Genomic DNA, 24,592 nt, shown 5'->3' with positions numbered 1-24,592 from the left:
GAGCAGTTTCTATCTGTTAATAGTATTTTTTCTGCTAAGGGTTGATAATTGTGCTTTATTTTAAGTAACTGCACAAAACGGGTTTCCACCCGTTTTGTGCAGGCTGAATTAGACTTGTGATAGAGGCAAAGATGGCATCACGGCACCAATCAAGCTCTACTGCTGGGCACTCTCTCCGTCGTCCCCATACAGCTGGTCATATGGCGTAATAATTCCTTATCCTCTGGGTGAGATATGTGCATAGATCAGCAAACGGTCCTAGGATACAAGACTCACACTTGAGGGGGACATCAGGAAAAACCTGCCTTTGGTTCCAATCCTGTCATTGACTGCAGCGAAATTATTTCCTCTAATTTTCATGCATGCGAACTAACCAAAATAGTGTATATGTGCTTGACAATGTTAGTGAAAATAATAAAAATTTTGTATTGCCATTTTCAGTGCTGTCATTTTTTCCTGGGATGTACTGACTAACCATGTCGTCCACGAGCAACCATCTTACACACAGATTTCAAACATGTGCACCGTGTAGCACTTCAGACTGCACACAACTCACTCCGGTCGCAACAGAAAATATAGCTGGATGCAACATCATAGGGATTGACAGTGAGCCAACTGGTAGACGTGGGTATGAAAAACCACCGCCACCCATCGTGTGGAGAACCCTGCCTGGTATATGAGGGTTGTAATACAGTCATGTCTCGCTAATATGGATGCCTCTGTTCCCCCAAAAGTTGTTTACAATGTGAGTTGTCAATAATAACAAGACAAGGAGGGATGTATTCACGCAGTCCGTCCCCAAACACTGTCTACACCAGGGTGTAAGATAGACAGGTGGGGAAACGGCCCATAGAAACCTACCGCAGCGCCGTGACCGGATTGTGTACTCGTCTGCTTGCGGGTGGCTTGCGGGTACCCCCGATTTGCGACAGATGGCGCTGCGGCGAGAAGAAAAAAATTGGAACCGAATTTGCATGGAACTTTATGGGAGAGTGCGCAGAATAAACTGAGAGCACGGCAGTCCTCCATTGAAAATCCACGAGAAACCTTCTCCGTCAGTTTAACCGGTCGCCAGCGTTCGCCCACCTGGAGTGAGAGTTCGCGGTGCTCCACATAGATGGCGCCACAGAAAAAGAGAAAACCGAGGGGGACACAATCCGGTCGCTCATTAGGCTCTCGTTTCACCACCTGTCTATCTTACACCATGGTCTACACTGTGGCGTGTCCATATTAACGACACATGACTATATTTTAAAGTGACACCATAGAAACGGAGCAAAGGAGATCATACAGAGTAGATATTTAAAGATGACAAGCATGGAGGGGGAGAAAGGGAGTAGCAGTAGTGCTCACAAGGCTGCTAGAAGGGAATGATTCAACAACCTATGACCAGTGATAGGTGGGACGTTTGTTCCGGTTTAACATGCGAACAGCACGAACGGGGGGTAACAGAACAAAACTGAACAGGTTCTCATTTTTGTTTGTCGGATGTCCTAAACTTGCTTTCCGTTCCAATCGTTTTATTTTTAAATAAAATAAAGTTAACCTATTATTTTTATAAGTATATCACAAGCATGTTAGTATGAGCTTCATTCCAAGATTTAGCGGAAATTATGCCAAGTATGAAAGGGAACGCAAGGAGCGGCATGGAAACCCAATCAAGGAGAGGGTGATATTAATTTGCAGAGCAAACCACAACCAGAGAATCAAATACTTTTGATTGATCTACATGCTGCATCCCCGTGTTTCCATTCATACACAAGACACGCACAGAGTACCTACAAAATGTCCTTGCATATCAACGTCCAGGTGGCTCATACGTACAGTAAAAAGATGCATCTGTGGTAACGCTGGCGATTATTGAAGAATGTCACCAGATTGGCCTGACCGTCGTAGCCATCACCACAGATATGGGATCCTGCAACCGCTGGATGTGGCTGCCGTTTGGCATCACCGCTGGAAGGCACAGTTTTGTGTCAAATGGCATTTGGCATCCTTGCATACCAGATCAGAGAATTGTGTTCTCAGCAGATGTTCCACACCTTATTAAGAACCTTAGTGGTCACCTGCTCCGTAACCAGACGATTACACTCTCAGAGGACACAATTAAAAAGAATCGGCTGGCCTCCGCAAAAGTGTCATTGACACCAGTGCGCAGGCCTGCAAAGTTCCAAGAGGAACAAACTTTTAAACCAACACCAAAACTGAGAAAGGAAGTACTTGAGCCCAACCATTTCGAAAAAAATGAAAGTGAGCACAGCCATGCACGTGATCAGCCACTCTACCGCTGCTGCCCTGCGATATATGTAGGGTTCCGCGTTTTCGGTTTCTATTTTTTCAAAATTCGGCGTAATTTTTTCGGTTTTTATTTTAAAAATAATTTTCGGTTTTTTTTCGGCGTATATTTATGCCCACAAAAGTTTATTGGCTTTTTTTCGGCGAATATAAAATAAACACCAACCGACACTGGATCAGATGATCCTTCTAGCTCTGATATTTGTGATCACTCAAAGAATAACGGCACCGATACACTGAAAAATATATGGAACCTTTATTTGCAAATGGTGTGCAACTGTAAAAGAAACACGAAAAAAACCCAAAAAACTCACAAGTACAAACAAGTCATATACAAAGGATATGCCCAAAAAACATAGAGCTTCACCTTCTGTGCATCAGAATTATGTGATCTTATTATAGTACACACACGTGTACTTTAGCTTTTTCAGGTTCCCCTCGTTGTTCCGGACTCTTGTTTGCTGTTAATATGACCCTGAGCTTTGAGAATGCCCACTTAACGCTAACACTGGACACTGGCAGGCTGATGAGATGAAGCACTGTTGCCTGAGCCAAAATCGGCCAATCAGCCAATTGCGACCGCCAAAAGAGACACGTTGCGACGTTTTGAAGCGGAACACAATAAGCCGAGCTTCCACGAAGTCAGTCTTCCTTACAACGAGTTCGAAAACACGCTGGTACATGGCGAAGTCATTACGCATTTCGGACTTCATGTTCCGATGGACGATGCGCACATGAAACCAAAACGTCGTGATGGCTTCCGTGTATCCGATACATTCGAACACGTTTCGGTAGACACTGTCGTTCAACTTCTTTTGCCACGGCTCTGCGGTACGACTGGAAGGTCAAAGTGACCTTTTCCGGTTAAAACTGAATCTTAGATAATGAATTCGACGTACTTTTATTGGTTTTTATCGGTTTAAGCCGAAAATCCCGAACCTAAAAACTGACCTTTTTCGGTTAAAACCGAATTTACGAAAATGGATTCGGCGTACTTTTATCGGTTTTTATCGGTTTAAACCGAAAACTCCGAACCCTAGATCATATATGGTTGATGTCCATGGGTGGGATCGCACTATCTTGGCCATGGCCTGGTCCCTGGAGCAGGCGAACCACTGGTTGGACCTCATGTCAAGTAGACATCCTGTCCTAGCATAGAGCACAAAGAATCCAGAAAACCATTGGAAGGCATTGTCTTTTTTGGAGGACTTCAGGAAGATGATTCTCAATGCGAGAATTGGCGATGGCACCTTCAAGCCCGTCCAAACAGGCATTCTCTTGTCGACAACCTCCATCCTTGAAAAGCAACAATTGCTGCTTCATGAGCAGAATTTTGAGTTTGTTCTCACTTCGAGGTTCACTCAAGACAGCCTAGAGAATTTCTTCTCGACCGATAGACTTCGTAACTCCATGCCAACACCCATGGAGTTCAAGATGGCATTAAAAATAATAACCCTCTCACGGTATTTTAGACCCGTGAATAACACATCCTACGAAAATGATTCAGAAGCATTTTTTAGTGCTGACCTCCAAAGCCTGAACGCCAAAAGTGCTGCAATACTAAGCGAGACCGAGACAGCCGAAGTCGAAGTGACAAAGATGATGCTAAGCGAGCAACATTCTTTTGAGTACTATGCCGGATATGTCGCTTCTCGAGTAGTAAAAAACAATGCCCTCTGTAACAACTGCATAAGAGCAGTCCGCAGTGACAGCACCACAGACCTTGATCCCTTAACAAATATGAAAAGATATAACGAGGGTGCACTAACACACATCACAGAAGCAGCTCGGAAGATTCTTTTTAGATGTGAGAATATTTTTAGGGCTGGTATAGGAGAGCGGGAGAGAGGGACAAAAATTGTCACACTGCTGTGTCGGGCAATGATGAAGGGCTGTGGCAATATTGAGCTGCCAGATTGCCACCAAGTGAAGGAGAAGTTGGTGAGGCACTTATGCCGTTCAAGAATTCAACTCTATCTAAAAGAGAAAGGAGTCAAGGTAGGAGTAAACAATATGACAGCTGCACAGGCAGGCTCCAGTAAAAGCATGGCTGCTCCTCGGAGGCGTTAAATATAGTAGCCTTGTTGGGTGGTAGGTACAGTCGCCATCAATTTAAGGGTGAGCATATTATTTCGCTGTCAGCACATCCAAGCGGACCCTCCTAAATAAAGCAGGCAAAAATGCAGAGAGGAGACAGTGCTGCGAAGGACATTTACTGTTGTGCCAATTCGCACGTGTTGTGAGAAAGCACTCTCAATACCAATCTAATGACACTATGTTCACCCTTACACTGAAAGCAACTGCATAGAAATGTATTCTTGTATATAGCAACACTTAATTAAATATTTCCTTACAATGTTGCACAATATGTTACATTCCTTCATCTTCTGCCTGAAACCAATGTCTTGTATTTCTTATAGTTCGACAACTGTTTTACAGCATAACAAATTTGTGAAGAGTACAAAATGGAACTTAGGTTTTGCGACCACCAAAATAAAACAAATTAAATAAAGCAAGTGCCTTTTTTGGATTATATCCGGACCATGTCTTTTACCCTTTAATCTTTGTTTGTATTGTGAATATGTGTAAAATAGACACGCATCAATGCCGTGCACCGAATATTTCTCACAAAATCTTAAATATATTTTGCTTGCATACACAAAGTATTGTGAAGACTTTTTAAAGAAAATCACAGAGAAAATGCCCTGTCGAAAATGAAATAGAGCAGTTCTACATTTACACCTTTGGTCCGTTGCGATAGCAAGAATCTGGCGACCCCCCTACAACTGTTTCCACAGATCAAAGATAACTTTAAATTACATTTACATTGTCAACAATATACAAAGAGAAGCTTCAGCCGGACGTCAGACAAAACATGAGCGTAAGGTGATCTTTCGCGGTAATAACTTTCCTATTAGGCTCGTCTCGGTGCGCTTCGATACGTCAAAGGGATTGCGGTTATGATGATAATGCAATTAAATGAGGTGCAAGCGGTATTGCGGTATCTGCTTGAGCATGTCGCTTTGAAAGACGCCGATACTGCTACTTTTCATTAAACCAGTGCTGGACATGCCAAGAAAGCTTTTCGAGCCGCGAAAGACCGAAACCGGATAGGTTAGGCTTTACAGGTCCAGCGCCTGTACAAGATTTATCACGACATGCACGCGCTTGTATTGCACTAGCACAGCAAGTTACTCGGAGCTTCACCCTAGGTTCCTGTCACGAGCGGATATCTCGAGCATCTCCAAGATACACGAAAGGACACTCGCTCAGATTTCATTCAACGTACGAGTCGAAGCGGAAGCACTGGTTAACGAAAACAGCCTTCTAGCAATTAGTTTAGCGCACCCCGTGCCCGTTCTCGCGCTAAAGCAAAAACCGCATGAAAGCACGAGACAAGCGACGGCTAGTTGGCTACCCGCTTCGCTGTCGCTCGGTCAGTCGCGCGACAAGGCAAACCGCATAAAAGCGACGGGAGCAAGTGACCAAGACGGTGAGCAACGTGACGGGTGACAGTGAGAAATCTCCGTCGCTCGTCGCCGACTCTCGTCGTTGTCGCCGTCGCTCGCTAAATCGCTTACATGCGGTTCGGCTTTAATTCATGCAGCAGGCGTGTCTGTTGAAACGCGTACGCACACTGACGCACCAGCTGCTGCGGTATCGGCGCAGAGAACTCCCTCAGATTTCACTAAACGTACTGGAAATGAACACTGCCGAAGCGGAAGCACTGCTTAACGCAAATATTGTTTTAGCAATTCCTGTACGTTCTCAGAGAAATCCGTGCGGCAGGCGTATCTGCTGAAACACGTACTACACGCGCACCAACGCAGTGTACAGCTGCTGACATAACTGACAAGAACATCGCTGCTATGGTGTCGGCGCTTGCCGCACGGCCATCGAAAGGCCGTGCGGCAAGCGCCGAACGCGAACACATGTACGCGTTCGGCGTACATGTGTTCGCAAAGTTCCAGTTGCAGGCACTTGCAGGCACTCGGGCCACTGGGGAATTTTCACACCCAAATACTTCGAACGGTAACCTTTCAGGCTCCCGCACAAAACGCAGCGAATCCCCGTTCAATGGCCGTGACACCACAACCACCACTGAAGTTGCGTAAATATGGTGGCAATGTCAATAAACCAGTGCCGACTTCCGGTTTCCGCCGCAGCGCCCTCTGCTGGCGACAGATGGAACGTTAAAGACACGCCTGCTGGCCAAACTCTCCCCCTATATATGGCTCTGGTCGGATGGATGGATGGATGAATACGGCTAAGCCCTTTGGATCGGGCGGTAGCTTACGCCACCTTGGTCCTTGCGGACAGAGGCCGCCATCTAGCGGGAGGAGAACAAAATCCAAAACACATCAAAATAGTTGAAACTTGAGGCCGAAAACTTGCTTTCGGAAATATCGCTGTAATACCAGTCGATTCCATAATAAATTTTAGAGGCACTAGTGCGAACACAAGTGTTTTTTTTTAAATTAGTAGAATATGTAAAACGTCGTTGAACCCAAAAGTGTCAAAACAGCCGTTTTCAGTCGATTTCAAGATTTAAAAAAAATACATGTACTAAATACTCAGAGATATGACTGCACTAATGCACCAATTGAGTATTAATCTCATTATCGTAAAAGTTTCAAGCAAATATAAAGAGCGGTTCTTATGTAGGAATTTTTCGAAAACGTCAAAAATCTACATGTATTCTCTATGACGTTTGGAGGTACTATGCCCTCTTAAGCAAAGATCTGACGAGCGCTTGCTTGCGTGATACCGTGATACTGCTCAGGCGTGAAAGAAACCGCGCGTCATCTCGTTTAATTTATTTTTCTTTATTATTTTATTTTTTGTTTACGTTTACTTCGTCACACCAAAAAAAGAAAAAAAAAATACGTCGACGCGACAAGCTGAATGCAACGATGCATAAAACTATATACCGCAGCCAATGCTACGAGCCATCAAAACCAATCCAGCGCTGTCACCCTGCCACGTGACATCGTGCTTCCACGTGCAGTTGTGCCGAACAGGAAGGCCACGTGACGCACTCTTAGCGATGGACTGGCAAAGACAGAGCCGTTTATTGGGAGAGTTTGGCCATACGTTGGTTTGAATAGGCGAGCATCTCAGAGCCAACCACAGGCCGCGAAACTGCCCCTAGCGGTGGTCGTGTGCTCTAAATTTGTGACACGACTAATTTAAGCCGTTTTAGCGTCGCTAGAATGAAAAGGTGTGACTCTCAGTGACTGAAAACTTGGCGCATGTGAGGTTGTCGTCACGCCCATATTCAACAGTAGAATAAACGAACATGCGTTTCAAACCAGGGCAAAGCGAACTGCGTGGTGCGGCCAGTGCGGCGAGATCGACTGGAGCCCGAGTGACGAAGAAAAAAAAAAAAAGTTGATAGCGGGCCTTGCGGCGCTCCCGCGCTCATTTGAAAAAATGGGCGGTTGCTGTGCGCTGGGGTGCGCGAACAGAAGTTCTGCGAGAGTTCGGCTGTTCAAGCTCCCGAAATCACCCAGGAGGAGGAAGCTGTGGCTGGATAGAATAGGACGCGGCGCAGGATGGAATCCCTCTGCCTGGACGTACGTTTGTCAGGTAAGGTATTGCTAATATTGTCACGCGAGAGCAGCGAAATAATCGCTCCGACATAGACCGTAAAGTATTTGTTTTGTAATACATTGTCTGGTGCATTGGAAGCGTCTGTGGACTTTCGCGGCACCACAGAAAGACGAGCGGTCCACCTGTGGCGTCGTACTTATCGGGCGTTACGGTGGAATTCTAAAGGCGCGTTCACACCGGCGATGCGATCGAGTCACGCGATAACTCATTGCAGAAACGACCATCGCGAAAAAAGAAAAAAAAAAAAAGCGACGCAGTTTGAGCAGTCGCTAGCTGACCACTTTTTGCGGTCCGATCTAGTCGCGGAGCGGCCTAGGCAATCATCGGCGTTCGGAGCAAATGTTTTCGACAAGCGACTCGCTCATCGAACTCGCCAGTGTGACCATTTTTGAGTGCGCGAGCCTCGTCAGCTAACTATACGTCGACTGGAGCTTCCGTATGCCCATGTTTGACGTCGCCCAAAACGTTATCCGCTGCAGGACCACTTCGAACCCTCGCAGTACCAGACAAGGCGTTTTGACGGCTGGAGGAAGCTGAAGGCAACAGCTGTTCCAACCATCTTTTCAGAGTCAAGAAGCCAAGTGAGTGCTTGTGGCAAGAACCCAACTTTTATTCCAGTTAATCTGCATTAACCTTCATCAGGTGTGGTTCATTAGTGTAAATGGTGATTGGGTATTGGATAATGAGAGTAACTTAAAGCAAGTAATTATAAGAGTAACTTTGAAATTAAATAATTCATCTTCTACTGATCTGGTTTTAAAGACAGGTGACCAACTACTGGGAATGAATACTGTGGCATTGATTGACATTGCAATCTAATAGAGACCCTTTTTGAATTCTGAGTGATGGTCGTGGAGGAGTGCATGATACAACATCAATCAGTTTTGCAGCCTAATGTAACTTAAACTACGGCGTGGAGACGACCAGTGGTTCAATGCAAATGAAAAGTTTTATTCTGTTGTTTTTGTTAGTGGCACACAAAAAGTTCTCTTCACACTCGGCTGCCTTGTGATGCAGCGACAGCCACTGCCAGCAGGTGCATGTCGACACGAAACAAAAGCGTTTGAACTTTTAGTTTAACTCCTTCTCAATTGTACCCTTCTTATTTTGACCATTCTCATCTGAACTCCGGCCATCTCAAAGTGCCCTTCACATTTCAAGCTTTCTTGTTTCAACACATTCTCGAGAGACTCCCTTTGTGTTAGAATCTTTCTTATTTAAACTCAATTTTTTCGTTTTGACCCTTACCGTTTCAACTTATTCTTAAAAACATTTTTGCATTTGAACCGGTCCTGTTTTAATCTCTCCACAAATGCTTCTTAAATATCAGCTTCGTTTACAGAAAGCTTTGTATCAATCAACTGTATCCCAACAGCTTTGCAGAGCACTACAGCCTTTCAAACCCCTTGACAAGATCATGAGGCATTAAAGGGGTATGGAAACAAAAATTGAAATATTCAAATTTCGTACGGAAATGAGTTAAGCATGACGGAAAATAATTGTATATGATAATCGCACGTTTGTATTTTGAACGACTGGCTATATTTGTCGTTCCAAACGGTGCACTCGAGCAAGCGCTCGAAAAGAAGCGAACGGAGAGCGCGATGCGTCATGGGATATCCGACGCAAACAAAAACAGAAAGAAGAGATTTCCTGCGTTCGTGGAGTAGCAAGGCAGGCGTGGTTATGAGCTTTGCCCTTGGTGGCGTCAGCGTTGTGGTGGTGTCAATAGCATCAGCGCGTTACAACCAAGTCGTTCGAAGTACCCGTGGGGTGACTATACTTCGTTTCAGCTTCGGTCCGAGCGCGGCCGATGTTATGAGCCGAAGGGCCAATCAAACAGCGAGAGAGGCACAACGTCATGGCGTGCTCTCTGCAGTTGATAGGACCAGCCGGTATTCGCCTTCTCTCTGTGCGCGCTCCTCTGCCGGCTAGTCCTATCAAGCGCAGAGAGCACGCCATGACGTTGTGCCTCTTTCGCTGTTTAATTGGCCCTTCAGCTCATAACATCGGCCGCGCTCGGACCGAAGCTGAAACGAAGTATAGCATGTGGCTGGCCCAAGGAGCACGTAGCTTAATTCCACAACACTGTCAGCTTAGGGCTGAACGGGGTGGGGAAAGCAACTTTTGTTCGAGTTTTGAGTGACGGGCTAATCTTCTAGGGGGAGAGTGGCTGTGTCCGGTTGCACGAATGAGGGTCCGAGAAAGAGGGCAGTCCTTCCTTTCTGTCTTCTTAGACCGTATGGTACAATGCGCGACTTGTGAGTTGAGGAGGAAAGCTAAGAGGGAAGATGTTGAAATGCCAAAGAGCGGCGCTGCTCCGAAGGAATCTGCTACGTCACGACTACGTAGCAGATTCCACAACGTTGCTAGACTACCTCCCAAATGGGTTCTGCAGCATCCACCAGGTGCACATTGAAAGATTGTTTATTTAGCTTTAAAATTAGTTTTCTTGTCCCTTTCAACGGAAGACTAGTGTTTTTGAGGTTAGGGTGCAACATGCAACACATTCAAGCTAGAAAATGAGCGCTGGAATTTTGTTTCCCTACCCCTTTAAGGTGCTTTTGTCATCATGCTGTACTTTTGTCCAATGCTGCGGCATGCTCGGTCAGCCTTTATTTTAAAGTTTCATTTCCCCTCACAACTTTTAGATAGAATGAACACAAAGGAGGTTAGAAACGGCGTCAAAAATACAAATAAACTGGCTAATATACTCTGTTTCAGTGTAACTTGACAAAGAATGAAGGCTGCTTCCCAGACGAGCCTATTTGATCGTTAAAGGGATACTTCAACGAAATTTGAAATATTCCCGTCGTTTTCAAAAATAGGTTGAATATGTTCCACAATATCCGTAAATGACAATCGCACATTTGTATGTTGAGCCTGGTGGCTGTATTTTTCGTTATAAACGGCCCACTCTGGCAAGCGCTCGGAGAAGGCCCAGCAAAGACCACGTGACATCCAACGCAATCGTGACGTAGGTCGTCTCAAGACGAGCAAAGCTACGGCGAAGCTGACGTCGAGAGGATGGCCTAGTCGTTCCAGCCACCGAAGCGGCTGCTTTTGTACAAATTTTGAGTGACGGGTTAATCTTCTATAATCTTGTAGGGGGACATTAGCGACTTCTGCGACACAAAAAAGGCATTCTCGGGAGGAGGGGAGTTCCTCCTGCCCCTCTTCTCTCGTCGTGGCCGGAGGCGAGACAACCTCCGTCACTAGCTGCCAAGGTTCCTAGACAGGCATTACAAGCGAGGCGTTAGCGACATCCACCAGGTGCTCTTTGCTAATCGTTTACTTCGTTTTAAAATTCTTTTTTGTGACTTTTTTAACAAGATATTGGTATGTTCGATTTGATGGTGCTTCTTTGAACACATATAGACCAAAAAATGAGCGCCGAAATTTCGTTGTAGTATCCCTTTAAGGCGAGCCACTGACATTCGCCGTCACTGAGCATTACCCCTGTGTGAAACAGTGCCCATGCTTCACTCCGTCGCACTGATTGGCTCACGTGGGCCGTAACCTTTGTTGTTCGCCGACTTATGGTGAGATGGAGCAGAGAGTTTGCCCTAGTCTTGTTTAGAAAATCACGCAAAGAAATTTGCGTCGCCAAGTGGCACAGTATGTCCGAGGCATTTCTGTTCTTCTTAGCCCACTTCTGGCCTCTGCCACACCTGGAACTTCCACTTGTTATACCTGCGCATAATCAGGGTGTTCCAGCTATGTCGAACCAAGCTTTCAAAAAAGGAGCGCTTTAAAACCAACTGTCTGTTGTTAGTTGTCACCTTTTCTATAAAGCAGTATTTTTCATTGATTCTAATTAAAGAATTAATGAGAAATTGACCTAACTTTAAAATATCGATAAAAGGGCATAAATGTCAATTGGAAGTGAGGTGTTTGTATCGTAGTGCACCTTGTGTGTGCCTTTTGTCCAGCCCTTACGAAATGACCGTCAAATATGGTACCACGAGACAACGTGCTATTTTCGAACACCCAATTATGGCGCAAAGGTGGGCCGTGAATAGGCATTCTTTGAAGGTTTGAATAAACAGCAGGCAAAGCATACCATATGTTAAAACACGTCGAGCGGGTGCTCTCTACAACTTGCAAATTTACACCTTTCCTTGAATCAACATTTTAAGGTCTTCTAATTTCTTTTAATGAATTAATTAGGCTAAATAAAAATATTGTGACTCTTTGCCAAGACACCTACTAAGAACATTAGTTCTGTTTGCAGAGAGCACTTAGTCATCTTATTAAAAATCTTGGTTCGAGATAACTGGGACACTCTATATAGATCCCGGTTGGGGCCTCACTTTTTCTGGTAAAAACAATGAAGGAAATAACCTAATATTTACCCTCTCGGGCATGACACTATTGTTGTCTCGTGATTTTCCCCGTTTGTTTGTCGGAGCACCCCTTTTTCCAGGATTCCAATTTTGAAGCACTTTCCTACTCGTAACCGTGGCTTCAAGGAAGACAAGTAGAGATATAATAATGTGGACAACAAGGGAGCCCTCATTTTGGTGTAAGTATGCCCAAGCATGCTAAGCATTGCTCAGAGGCATGAATGCCAATGCTACCAGTTTTCTACAAGTTCTCTGTACAGCAGTCCACATAATAAAAGTGAAAGCTGCTTACAACTCCCTGTAACGCCGAATTAGAGCGCAGCTCTTGAGGAGGAGGAGGGAAGGGCACTGGGGGGGGGTTAAACTAACCAGGGGGGGGGGGTCACGTGACCTTGGGGGGTCACGTGACCCCCAATGCCGATGATGTCATCACTGAGGTCACTGATGACGTCATCATTGACGATGACGATGCGGGTACCGATGACGTCATTAGTGACGTCACTGATGACTTCACCAGTGATGATGACGATGACGATGCGAATGTCGGTGACGTCATCAGTGACGTCGCTGATGACGTCATCAGTGATGATGACGATGACTATGCGGATGTCGGTAACGTCATCAGTGATGATGACGATGACGATGCGGATGCCGGTGACGTCATCAGTGATGATGACGATGCGGATGCCGGTGACGTCATCAGTGACGATGACGATGTGGATGCCGGTGACAACATCATTGACGTCACTGATGACGTCATCAGTGATGATGACGATGACGATGCGGATGTCGGTAACGTCATCAGTGATGATGACGATGACGATGCGGATGCCGGTGACGTCATCAGTGATGATGACGATGACGATGTGGATGCCGGTGACGTCATCAGTGATGATGACGATGACGATGTGGATGCTGGTGACGTCATCAGTGATGACGTCACCGGCATCCACATCGTCATCATGACGTCATCAGTGATGATGACGATGACGATGTGGATGCCGGTGACGTCATCAGTGACGATGACGTCATTGGGGGTCACGCGACATCGGCGGGGGTCACGTGACCTCAGGGGAGTCACGTGACTTCGGGGGGTCACGTGACCTCGGGGGGGTCACGTGCCCCCCACGAGGTCACGTGACCCCGGTGGGGGGCTCGCGCGGTGCATTACGGGACATTTCCCATGATGCACTGGGGTCACGTGACCTCGGGGGGGTCACGTGCCCCCCCCACGAGGTCACGTGACCCCGGTGGGGGGCTCGCGCGGTGCATTATGGGACATTTCCCATGATGCACCGCGCGGTTACGCCGACGCCGACGCCGACGGCGACGCCGACGGCGACGCCGACGCCGACGCCGACGCCGACGCCGCTCAAGCCGGAAACGGGCCCCTAAGAGCTGCGCTCTAAAATGAAAGTGGCACTCTCACTAGGCTGTCAATGGGAACTCTCGGTTGATTTAAGAGCATGCTCTTTATCGGTATGTGATATGTCAGTTTGCATGTACGATATCCTCAGGCAGTCTTCCCGCCAGAACAAACTACCCTGCTGACAAATGCGTGCCGTTCCTGTTTGCCTGAATAGTGAAATCCAGGTTACTAGCAGTATCAAAAGTTCCCATTCACAAAGATAAATTAATTAGTACGCTGAAATAAAAAAGTTGCTTCGAGAGTGGATAAACAGTGAAAGGTTCTTTTGAGAAGGGTCCGATCGCAAAAGTTTTTTTGAGGGCTGTAAAAATGAGTTTCATTGAGAAGGGATAAAATGATAGTTGTTTCAAGAAGAATCAAAATAAAATAGTTTTTCTGAAATCTGTAAAACTGAGATTGAGAGGGGATAAAATTAGAAAGTTTGTTTTGAGAAGAGTCGAAATGAGAAAAGGAGTTATTTTGAGAAGGTTAAAATGTGAAGGCACATACAAGAACAAAAAATGTGAATCGGTTAAAATGAGAACCACCTTCACTACCAGGTTATGTTCCATGGTTCTTGCACAGCTTGGAGTGATCTTGTGACGCGGAGCATCATTCTTTTCCCATGCTGGAATTGCAGGAACCAGCAGCCGGGGCCTCGATGGGAACCCTGCAGGCCTGTCTTCGGACAGCGCCTTCCACCGCAACCAGTGGGATATGCTACGCAAGTGTCTTCAAGGGACCTGTGTAGCCCTGAGGTAACACCACCGCACTCTTTACAGCAGGCAGCAGGGGCCATGCAGCATCTTCAGACCAGTGCAGAAGCATTCCTCGGCGGAGCCTCCAGCAGCGGGGTATGTCCCATGGTTCCTGCACAGCTTGGATGGATCTTGTGATGTGGAGTATTATTTTGTTCCCATGCCATGATTGTAGGGAGCAGCAGCCGGGACCTCGGAAACCCTGCAGGCCTGTCTTGGGACGACGCCCTTTACGGCAACCAGCGGGTTGTGCTACGTAAGTGTCTTCCTTCTAGAGGCCTGCGTAGCCCTGAGGTAACACCACCACATTCTTTACAGCAGGCAGCAGGTGCCGTGCAGCAGCTCCAGGCTGGTGCAGAAACATTCCTCGGCGGAGCCTCCAGCAGCGGGGTATGTCCCATGGTTCCTGCACAGCTGGGATGGATCTTGTGACGCGGAGCATCATTCTGTTCCCATGCCATGATTGCAGGGAGCAGCAGCCGAGACCTCGGAAACCCTGCAGGCCTGTCTTGGGACGACGCCCTTTACGGCAACCAGCGGGTTGTGCTACGTAAATGTCTTCAAGAGACCTGCGTAGCCCTGAGGTAACACCACCACACTCTTTACAGCTGGCAGCAGGGGCCATGCAGCATCTCCAGACCGGTGCAGAGCCATCTAGCGATGGAGCCTCCACCAACAAGGTATGTACTCCCATGGTGCCTACACAGCTTGAATTGATTTCGTGACGTGGAGAATCATTTGGTTCCCAAGCCGTGATTCCAGGAAGCAGCGGCCGGGACCTCAAGGGGAACCCTGCAGGCCTGTCTTCGGACAGCACCCTTCACCACAACCAGCGGGATATGCTACGTAAGTGTCTTCAAGGGACCTGTGTAGCCCTGAAGTAGCACCACCGTGCTCTTTACAGCAGGCAGCAGGGGCGCTGCAGCAGCTCCAGACTGGTGCAGAGACATTCCACGGCAGAGCCTCCAGCAGCGGGGTATGTCCCATGGTTCCTGCACAGCTTGGATGGATCTTGTGATGCGAAGCATCATTCTGTTCCCATGCCATGATTGCAGGAAGCAGCGGCCGGGACCTCAAGGGGAACCCTGCAGGCCTGTCTTCGGGCAGCGCCCTTCACCACAACCAGCGGGATATGCTACGTAAGTGTCTTCAAGGGACCTGTGTAGCCCTGAGGCAACACCACCGCACTCCTCACAGCAGGCAGCAGGGGCCATGCAGCAGCTCCAAACTGGTGCGGAAACATTCCTCGGCGGAGCCTCCAGCAGCGGGGTATGTCCCATGGTTTCTTCACAGCTTGGATGGATCTTGTGATGCGAAGCATCATTTTTTTCCCATGCCATGATTGCAGGAAGCAGCGGCCGGGACCTCATGAACCCTGCAGGCCTGTTTTGGGACAATGTCCTTTACAGCAACCAGCGGGTTGTGCTACGTAAGTGTCTTCCAGAGACCTGTCTAGCCCTGAAGTAGCAACACCGCACTCTTTACAGCAGGCAGCAGGGGCCATGCAGCAGCTCCAGACTGGTGCAGAAACATTCCTCGGCGGAGCTTCCAGCAGTGGGGTATGTCCCATGGTTCCTGCATAGCTTAAATAGATCTTGTGATGCGAAGCATTATTCTGTTCCCATGCCATGATTGCAGGAAGCAGCAGCCGGGACCTCGGGAACCCTGCAGGCCTGTCTTGGAACGACGCCCTTTATGGCAATCAGCGGGATGTGCTACGTAAGTGTCTTCAAGGGACCTGCGTAGCCCCGAGGCAACACCACCGCACTCTTTACAGCAGGCAGCAGGGGCCATGCAGCGTCTTCAGACCGGTGTGAAGGCATTTAGCGACGGAGCCTCCACCAGCGGGGTATGTCTCATGGTTCCTACACGGCTCGGATTGATCTTGTGACGCGGAGCATCATTCTGTTCCCATGCCGTGATTGCAGAGAGCAGCAGCCGGGACCTCGGGAAACCTGCAGGCCTGTCTTGGGACGACGCCCTTTACGGCAACCAGCGGGATGTGCTACGTAAGTGTCTTCAAGGGACCTGCGTAGCCCTGAGGCAACACCACCGCACTCTTTACAGCAGGCAGCAGGGGCCATGCAGCATCTCCAGACCGGTGCGGAGCCATCTAGCGATGGAGCCTCCACCAGCAGGGTATGTCCCATTGTTCTCGCACAGCTGGCATCGATCTTGTGACACAGAGCATCATTCGGTCCCCATGCCGTGGTTGCAGGAAGCAGCGGCCGGGACCTCAAGGGGAACCCTGCAGGCCTGTCTTCGGACAGCGCCCTTCACCACAACCAGCGGGATATGCTACGTAAGTGTCTTTAGGGGACCTGACTAGCCCTGAAGTAGCAACACCGCACTCTTTACAGCAGGCAGCAGGGGCCATGCAGCAGCTCCAGACTGGTGCAGAAACATTCCTCGGCGGAGCCTCCAGCAGTGGGGTATGTCCCATGGTTCCTGCACAGCTTGAATAGATGTTGTGATGCGAAGCATTATTCTGTTCCCATGCCATGATTGCAGGAAGCAGCAGCCGGGACCTCGGGAACCCTGCAGGCCTGTCTTGGAACGACGCCCTTTATGGCAATCAGCGGGATGTGCTACGTAAGTGTCTTCAAGGGACCTGCGTAGCCCCGAGGCAACACCACCGCACTCTTTACAGCAGGCAGCAGGGGCCATGCAGCGTCTTCAGACCGGTGTGAAGGCATTTAGCGACGGAGCCTCCACCAGCGGGGTATGTCTCATGGTTCCTACACGGCTCGGATTGATCTTGTGACGCGGAGCATCATTCTGTTCCCATGCCGTGATTGCAGAGAGCAGCAGCCGGGACCTCGGGAAACCTGCAGGCCTGTCTTGGGACGACGCCCTTTACGGCAACCAGCGGGATGTGCTACGTAAGTGTCTTCAAGGGACCTGCGTAGCCCTGAGGCAACACCACCGCACTCTTTACAGCAGGCAGCAGGGGCCATGCAGCATCTCCAGACCGGTGCGGAGCCATCTAGCGATGGAGCCTCCACCAGCAGGGTATGTCCCATTGTTCTCGCACAGCTGGCATCGATCTTGTGACACAGAGCATCATTCGGTCCCCATGCCGTGGTTGCAGGAAGCAGCGGCCGGGACCTCAAGGGGAACCCTGCAGGCCTGTCTTCGGACAGCGCCCTTCACCACAACCAGCGGGATATGCTACGTAAGTGTCTTTAGGGGACCTGACTAGCCCTGAAGTAGCAACACCGCACTCTTTACAGCAGGCAGCAGGGGCCATGCAGCAGCTCCAGACTGGTGCAGAAACATTCCTCGGCGGAGCCTCCAGCAGTGGGGTATGTCCCATGGTTCCTGCACAGCTTGAATAGATCTTGTGATGCGAAGCATTATTCTGTTCCCATGCCATGATTGCAGGAAGCAGCAGCCGGGACCTCGGGAACCCTGCAGGCCTCTCTTGGGACGACGCCCTTTATGGCAATTAGCGGGATGTGCTACGTAAGTGTCTTCAAGTGACCTGCGTAGCCCCGAGGGAGGCAACACCACCGCACTCTTTACAGCAGGCAGCAGGGGCCATGCAGCGTCTTCAGACCGGTGTGAAGGCATTGAGCGACGGAGCCTCCACCAGCGGGGTATGTCTCATGGTTCCTACACGGCTCGGATTGATCTTGTGACGCGGAGCATCATTCTGTTCCTATGCCATGATTGCAGAGAGCAGCAGCCGGGACCTCGGGAAACCTGCAGGCCTGTCTTGGGACGACGCCCTTTACGGCAACCAGCGGGATGTGCTACGTAAGTGTATTCAAGGGACCTGCGTAGCCCTGAGGCAACACCACCGCACTCTTTACAGCAGGCAGCAGGGGCTATGCAGCATCTCCAGACCGGTGCGGAGCCATCTAGCGATGGAGCCTCCACCAGCAGGGTATGTCCCATTGTTCTCGCACAGCTGGCATCGATCTTGTGACACAGAGCATCATTCGGTCCCCGTGCCGTGGTTGCAGGAAGCAGCGGCCGGGACCTCAAGGGGAACCCTGCAGGCCTGTCTTCGGACAGCGCCCTACACCACAACCAGCGGGATATGCTACGTAAGTGTCTTTAGGGGACCTGTCTAGCCCTGAAGTAGCAACACCGCACTCTTTACAGCAGGCAGCAGGGGCCATGCAGCAGCTCCAGGCTGATGCGGAAACATTCCACGGTGGGGCCTCCAGCAGTGGGGTATGTCCCATGGTTCCTGCACAGCTTGAATAGATCTTGTGATGCGAAGCATCATTCTGTTCCCATGCCATGATTGCAGGAAGCAGCAGCCAGGACCTCGGGAACCCTGCAGGCCTCTTTCGGGACGACGCCCTTTACGGCAACCAGCGGGTTGTGCTACGTAAGTGTCTTCAAGACACCTGCGTAATCCTGAGGTAACACCACCGCACTCTTTACAGCAGGCAGCAGGGGCCATGCAGCATCTCCAGACCGGTGCAGAGCCATCTAGCGATGGAGCCTCCACCAGCAGGGTATGTCCCATGATTCTCGCACAGCTGGCATCGATCTTGTGACACAGAGCATCATTCAGTCCCCATGCCGTGTTTGCAGGAGGCAGCGGCCGGGACCTCAAGGGGAACCCTGCAGGCCTGTCTTGGGACGACGCCCTTCACAGCAACCAGCGGGTTGTGCTACGTAAGTGTCTTTAAAAGACCTGCGTAGCTCTGAAATGACACCACCACACTTTTTACAGCAGGCAGCAGAGGCCATGCAGCATCTCCAGACCGGTGCGAAGGCATCTAGCGACGGAGCCTCCACCAGCAAGGTATGTACTCCCATGGTTCCTACGCAGCTTGGATTGATTTTGTGACGTGGAGAATCATTTGGTTCCCATGCCATGATTCCAGGAAGCAGTGGCCGGGACGTCGACAAGGACCCTGCACCCTGTATGTCCATCGCTCATTTCACCTAGACTCATCGAAGATGTAATTCTTCAGATGAGGAGGAGAATTAAGCACCTGGAGAATGAGAACCGCCGCTTGGTGAGGCAGGCTGCTTTGCAGAAGACTAGGGAAGCAACATTCCACACACTTGCGCAAGATCTTCACTGCGGATCAACTGTTAGCTTTGTCAAGAACTAGCAACAGGGGATCTAAGTGGTCTAACGAGACTGTTAAAAAGTCTTTGCAGATGCGATTTGCCTGTGGCAGCACGGGCTACGACCTGATGCTGGAGGGGGGCTTCCCATTGCCATCGTCCAGAACGCTGAGGCGGAGACTCGAAGGCAAGTTTGTTCTTGGGTTACTCATCTGCCTCAAAGCTCCCTGTTGGTTGTTAGCAGATGTAGTATCTTTGTAGTAACTCTACTATTTTGCAGTCTCCACAAACTTTCTGGATGTAATAAAGTGGTGTCGTGGTTTCTTTTTTATTTAGTTCCGTGTGATATAAAGGGGCAGATCAAACATATTGGGTTCGAATGCTTATCTCATTGCACGCATACTAGCACTAGTTTGTCCTCAGTATACTTCCATGTAGCACGATAAACCCAGAAGTTTCTGTTGGGAAATGAATTTAAGGTTAAAAGAAAGCCATGTTTTGCATTATTATTTTTTTCTCAGCTCACTGTTGTAACTGTGAAGATGATAGGAGGCATTCACTTGATCGAAAAATGTTTTAAGAAACGAAAACAAAACCACGACATTTCATTGAATGGCACTTCAGCTAATGGTGGCATTCATGTTAGCAAATGGCTCTATGGTTTGGTAGGTTAGCTTACTGAACCCTCTGCGGTAAACCCTAGGTCCGGGGTGGCCACACTGACAATGTCCAAGAGCCACAAGCAAAGTTGTTCATGTTTCGAGAGCTGCATCGGGGTGGGAGGGGGAGGGGAGGGGGATAAGAGTTGTATTTAGAGAGAGTTCGCCGTAAGGTAGGATGTATAGGACGTAAATGATGTGGCGTCATTGATCGAAAGCAGGCTTGGTGTGTTCCAGGTCACCTTCACAAATTCGAATGAGGCCAGCCAGAAGCCGCCAATCATACCCTGGTAGTCACTAGAAACAAAATAAATATGTGCGTCGGAGTAACTTTTGGTGGCTGAAAATATGCTACACATGATTTTTCGTTCATGGTCATGCAAAATAAAAACCTAGCAGAATGAATGACATAATCCACATGCCAGGGGCCGAGAGCCGGGAATCTGCCGTCTGAGCGGTCAGACTTTGTCCGAGCAAAACAGAGTTCAAGCGGCACATTCAATTCTTACATCTTTTTCCATGATCATAATTGAAACATCACGTGGACCATATTTTCAACTTTAAAGACTTACTACATTTAACTCTTATGCGCTTATTAAAACTGTTTCTAGCTACCACCGCTAGGGGTGTTTTTCGGTTTCTGATTGGGTGAGCATGTCAAGCCTCCTTTCTGCGTCTGGCGCACGCCCTGGCTCTGCCCGTTCCTTTTATTGACCAAACTCGCTCTATATATGGTTTGGGGGAGGGCGGGGCGGGGCGGGGCGGCGGCGTAGGTACATGATGGAAATATTGTTTCTTTCATGTGCTCTTGGCATTTTTTTATAAAGCCTTCTTCATCATACTTAAGGTTTGGTTAAAATGTTGAAATTATGTTTCGTAGTGCTTTGATTTCACGCTATAACCAAACGCTTTCATCAAGAGGATATATTAGATGACTCGGCTTAGTAGCTTTTACTGATTGTGTGCATACCCGGAACAGTGACCTCGTTTCTTCATTAGGCTGCTGCATTGCATCATTTGTAAAAGAACAATTTTAATACGCAAATGTAGGTCGATAAGTCATTTATATCAACGATCTTCCCTCTTCGATTACCTCAACTATCCGCCTATTCGTAGATGATTGTGTTATTTATAGAAAAATCTTAGACCCGACAGACCATAACGTCCTCCAAAATGACCTTGATGCTATATCTTCCTGGTGCTCAGAATGGCAGATGACTGTTAACCCCGGCAAATGTAAACAAATGACCGTTACTACGAATTCAAACAAATCATACGGCCAATATACATTACTCATGCAGCAACTTGAATGTGTTTCACTTTACAAATACTTAGGAGTAAACATCCCTGAAAGTCTCTCATGGAAACAACAGATCGATAACTTAGTCACCAACTCATTTAAATCTCTAGGTTTCTTAAGGCGCACCCTACACCTGGCCCCCACATAAACAGAACTGCTAGCATATAAAACAATTATTCTTCCTAAACTAGAATATGCAAGTATCATATGGCATCCGCATCAAAATTATCTTTCTTCCAAATTAGAATCTGTCCTAAGCAAAGCAGCCCGGTTCATATCAAACGACTTTTCGCCTCAAACTAGGTCTCAGCTTTAAAAATAAATTTGGGTCTGACTCCATTGTCTACCCGGCGCAATATTTACTGCATATGTTACTTTCATGACTTATACTACAGCAACTCGTGCTTTAAAAGCACCCATTGTCATTCCGCACATTATATTTCTCCTCGAACCGATAATTCCTGTAAGGTGCAGCAATACCAGTCACACACTAATTCCTTCCTGTTTTCACCCTTAATATTATTGATTACTGAATGGAATAACTTGCCAGACGAGATGGTTACTAACACAAATCCCGTTGAATTTAAATCAATGTGCGAGCGCCTGTGGCATGAATAGTACACGTACATGCTTGTTTGTTGTTTTCATACTCGCTTTCCGTTTTTTCATATTGAAATTGTTGTTTTATATATAGTTACGTCCAGTTCAAAATTGCAGTTGTGTACGTACGATGTGACTTCCCTTTTGTAAACTGTGCTGGACTGATTCCAATGATTTTGTTATACCAATGACTGTGTTTGAAAATTGTGTGACTATGTTGTTACAAATGCATGTACCACCTACCCCCCTCATGTAATGCGTCCTCAAAGACGCTCTTGAGGTAAATAAATGAAATGAAATGAACATGTAGGTCAATAAGCAAAGGTTGTAAACAATTTTGGGCAAAACGTCTCACACAAAGCTAATGCTGCCTCATCTTACCATGCGAGGATGTTGCAAAGAAGCTAGAAAATAAAAGCAATAGATTATGTTCTAGCTGATTTGCCTTCACCTGACCATTACAACTTAATGTAAAATTTATATTGATCTTTATTGGATCAGGAGGCCAATAAAGATGCGTATTGACAACGAAATCGCAACTTCAAACCAGGCTCGTAGCCAGGATTTTGACTCCCTCCCACTCATACAGGACAAACTCCTGTTTGAGGGGGAGAGAGGAGAGGAGGCCCCAGCAAAATTGAAGATTTCGGGGGGGGGGGGGGGGGGGGGGGGGCAACTCCATGGGTCCCTTTCCTGGCTACGTGCCTGCTTCAAACCCAGTATTATTAATGTCATGTTTTTCACCTGTTCCCCACTGTAACATTTTTACAAAGTTTCGTGTTTCAGCCAAACTATTTTAATTTGAGCCCCACGAGAGCCGCACTTCGGCCCGCAAAGAGCAGTTCAGTTATTCCTGCCCTAGGTGGTTCACGCTTGAGCTTGATTATCTCATTTCCCCCAAGCGACAGTAAAGGGTGAGTGCATGCAGCATGGTCTGCTGGAAGCCTACTTTGCCGAAGGCTATGAACAGCCTATTTGCTAAAACGTCATTTGCTATATAATATCGCCCCGAAGATAACTCTGGTTACAGTCAGGGGGAGCACCATGTGGTGCCAATAGCTAAAAGAGACGCCTGAGTTTTTGAGGAGAACTGCAGGAACGATCGAGCTGGGCTCTTGACAATCGGTGCATTTGGGTAGTGGCTCTTGGCTAACCTCTGCACAAGAATAGCCAACGTTGAAGGTCGTTTGGAGCTCACCACATGCTGCATGCTACATGCTTTACCATCCCCAGCCCATGGCTTTGATGAACGGCATATAAGTAATAGCAGATCGCATGGCAACTTGTACTGGCTGCAAGTTAAGTGGGAGAAGGCTGCTTGTTTTAGTCTTTTTTTTTTTTGCAACTACCATAGTGTGGAGAGAAAAATTGTGCTTTGTAGGTTAAGAGCATCAAGGATTATGTTTATGTAGAATTTATCATCTGCGAAAAAATTGTTGCATGGCATTATCCAGTTCCATTAAAATTATACTCTATGTAGTTTACTTGAAAATTAAAATACCGGAGAGAACAATTGTATATTTCTGGGATTGCTTTAGCTTCTATCTTGGTGTTTCACAGCTACCGTTTTTTTTTTTATTTTAACTTCAAATCAAGGTGGTTGGTTCTTATTATAATGTCACGAATGACAATTGATAAGGCGACGAAAACTGAAACAAACTAAATGTTTCATGGGGCGAACTTGTGCCCAAAACAAATATGAGAAAGCCTAGCGTTGATGGCAGCGTGACGGCAGGATCAAGCGTTGGGTCGAGACTGACTCCGGCTCACCCCGCAGAGCACATCTTGTACCCGCGTGAGTTTCTGGAACATTCTGCGTAGAACTTTCGTCTCGCAGAACGTCTGAAACTCAATCGGACGACAATGTTCTCGAACTTACAAGAACGCCAAGTTGAAAGAATAAACAAAAGAGCATTCAGCTCCCTCAAATTGAACCTGGAGCCTCTGTGTGACAGCCAAGTGCGGTAACCATTTGGCCACGCACGTCCTTGCTCGGCAACGCGCGTGGCATTACTGGCATGCTTGTCTGTTTGGGGTCGAGTTCAGTGCGTATAAAAGATAAAACTGCCTTTTGTGCCCTTGCCTTTGTCAGTTTAAGTGTTGAAATGTCGTAATGAAGATTATAATTCCGTTAAACAGATTGAAAGCTTGGTGAAATGAAGGACCGCCGTGTCTAGTCCTTCGAACTTCGTTGAATCCATTTTGAGCTCCCAAGATACTAGTATGAGTGGATGTAATAATCTGAATAAACTGCAAAATCTTGTATTTTAGGCATCCGTTTCGAGCCCGGGGTGCTGGGAGAAGTATTCCAGCTTCTAGAGAAGAAGGTGCCTCACCTCAAGCCACAGGAGCGCAAATGCGTACTGTTGCTGGACGAGATGGCCATCGTCGAGAAGTTTGAGTATGACCCCAGCACCAGCTCCATCCGTGGTCACGTGACTATGGGCGTGCCTGAAGCACCGACCACCGAGCCGCCAGCCGCAACCCATGCCCTCGTGTACATGATCGCTGGAGTATCTTCACGATGGAAGCAAGTCATCTGCTATCAGTACACCGGTAACTCCCCCATTGCTTAT

At 47.8% G+C, this 24,592-nt stretch overlaps 2 long non-coding RNA genes across 6 annotated transcripts; both read left to right on the top strand.

The window, feature by feature from the left end:
- Positions 1-16,124: 16,124 nt before the first annotated feature.
- On the top strand, positions 16,125-16,810 carry LOC121837592. Of its 3 annotated transcripts, none has more exons than XR_006078236.1 (4): positions 16,125-16,139; positions 16,488-16,559; positions 16,639-16,722; positions 16,781-16,807. It is a non-coding gene; the product is annotated as an uncharacterized LOC121837592 (long non-coding RNA). The 3 variants fall into 3 exon arrangements; XR_006078237.1 differs by lacking the exon at positions 16,125-16,139 and adding an exon at positions 16,369-16,429 and having other exon boundaries at positions 16,784-16,810; XR_006078235.1 differs by lacking the exon at positions 16,125-16,139 and adding an exon at positions 16,369-16,429.
- Positions 16,811-16,997: 187 nt separating this feature from the next.
- On the top strand, positions 16,998-17,683 carry LOC120846176. 3 transcript variants are annotated; one of them, XR_006078233.1, is made up of 4 exons: positions 16,998-17,012; positions 17,361-17,432; positions 17,512-17,595; positions 17,654-17,680. It is a non-coding gene; the product is annotated as an uncharacterized LOC120846176 (long non-coding RNA). The 3 variants fall into 3 exon arrangements; XR_006078234.1 differs by lacking the exon at positions 16,998-17,012 and adding an exon at positions 17,242-17,302 and having other exon boundaries at positions 17,657-17,683; XR_006078232.1 differs by lacking the exon at positions 16,998-17,012 and adding an exon at positions 17,242-17,302.
- Positions 17,684-24,592: the final 6,909 nt, after the last annotated feature.

The sequence above is a fragment of the Ixodes scapularis genome, unplaced genomic scaffold (genome assembly GCF_016920785.2).
Source record: "Ixodes scapularis isolate PalLabHiFi unplaced genomic scaffold, ASM1692078v2 PGA_scaffold4__175_contigs__length_147842914, whole genome shotgun sequence".
Classification (NCBI taxonomy): Eukaryota; Metazoa; Arthropoda; class Arachnida; order Ixodida; family Ixodidae; genus Ixodes; species Ixodes scapularis.
The sequence above is the reverse complement of the archived record's forward strand: the minus strand, read 5'-3'. Positions and strand labels throughout refer to the sequence as shown.